Here is a 1,784-nt window from a genome sequence, read left to right as displayed (position 1 = left end):
GCGAGTTCGTGCGCCAAGATACCCCTATTGAAACTCCAATTTTGACGGTGCGCGGTTTTGGGAACTCCAATTTCGTCAACCCGTTGGTTCAGGAACTTCAGTTCTACATAAATTGGGTGTTCTCTAAAAGCAGAATATGCCCTTACTGAGCTCGACCGTGCTATGACTCGTACTCGACAAGGAGTAAGCGATGATTAGAGGAGCTCACATATAACTGTGCTATTATTATCACATGATGATGAATCGATGGAATTTCCACCAACGTACCAGTGGAGAGAACGCGAGTAAGCAAGACGTGTGTTTGTGTGTCTCCAACATGTGTCTCCAAATCAACTTTCCCTCAAACTGCTTTACCTCTCCACATGTTGCCTTTGGTAGTGGCCATCTTCTCGGCCTGTAGCACCACGTGCGTTGCTGACCCCCTCGAGGGAGTTGAGTGGCTGGTCGCCCAAGGACGTCACGGTTACCCTGTTGAGTATTACGTTGAACCCGTGATCGAGACGAGGGGCGGGCATTTCAGGGTGTCTGAGTCTGGCCCAGCGGTCGAGCCGTTTGAACGCTGGCTTCGTTACACTGCTGGTTACTATGGTACGTCTGAGCGCCCTGTGGCAAACGCATTTGTGCACGTCATCATGGGAGACAGTTCTCAAGAAACCTTCCAAGTTAAAGTGAATAGCAAAGACAAGGAATCACCATGTTTTTCCCCGACCGAGGTAACATCAGAAGCATATTATCACAAGTTCCTCGCGGATCTCAACGAGATATGCACAGATAACGCTTTCCGAATGCACAAAGCTGGTGGCCCGGGAATTCTTGTCGGTCGCTACTTCGGCGCCATCGACCACGGGCAGCAGACTCTGGAGCTCGAGCTCGACCATGGCAGTCTCAGTGCTGCTTCAACCAACGGAATCCAGGGCGCACTGCAGTTCATGGGGTTCGGAGACGCGCAGCAGACTCTAGAGCTCGAGCTCGACCATGGCAGTCTCAGTGCTGCTTCAACCAACGGAATCCAGGGCGCACTGCAGTTCATGGGGTTCGGAGACGCCTTCGTATATGCCTCCGTGAAGGGCCACGACAGTATTCGGATGATGATCCTCCGCCGCAATCCACCTAGTGATTCAGAGCATCGGCGTATTGGACGTGAGAACCTTGAAACCTGGGACCATATAAAGGCGCCCATTGGCATTTTCCATACTCGTATACATCGAGTGCGGCATGGCTGACTCCTGTCGGGTCGGTAACGCGATGTTCAGACAGACTCTAGCCACTGAATCAACACGACATTGTTTTAATGTAATTATTCATTACATGTGATGTTTTTGCTACGAATCATAAGTGTATTGACCAGTCCTGGTTATTCATGTACTGCTTTTTTGAAACGGAGGTATAACGCTGTTGAGTCGGAGTTTTGCCATAGGCAATGGCCCATAGTGTTCTTGGAGCCCGGCGCCCGGTCACCACTATACTCGGAGCTCAGTGTTCCATACTCCAATTCGATTTCTTGCGGAGAGGTCGTTGTATACGCATTGTTCACGAGTTCATACTATTCGGTGAGAACTTCTCCAACTACAGGCAGAATCAAACCGTTATGTATTTTTCCTCGATTGAGTTCACAATATAAAGAATGCGAAAATTAAACTTCTGGTTGAGAGTCCCAGCAGCGGTAATCTGACGACGATGCGAATCGATAAACCCTAATCACGAACACATATGTGCATAGCTCTTCCGTTCGTACTGTAGATTGTCTATGAGGGCAGATTTTCCCTCAGAGATGTACAGAATGG

Source organism: Perkinsus marinus (genome assembly GCF_000006405.1).
Source record: "Perkinsus marinus ATCC 50983 genomic scaffold scf_1104296965000, whole genome shotgun sequence".
Lineage (NCBI taxonomy): Eukaryota > Perkinsozoa > Perkinsida > Perkinsidae > Perkinsus > Perkinsus marinus.
The sequence above is the reverse complement of the archived record's forward strand: the minus strand, read 5'-3'. Positions refer to the sequence as shown.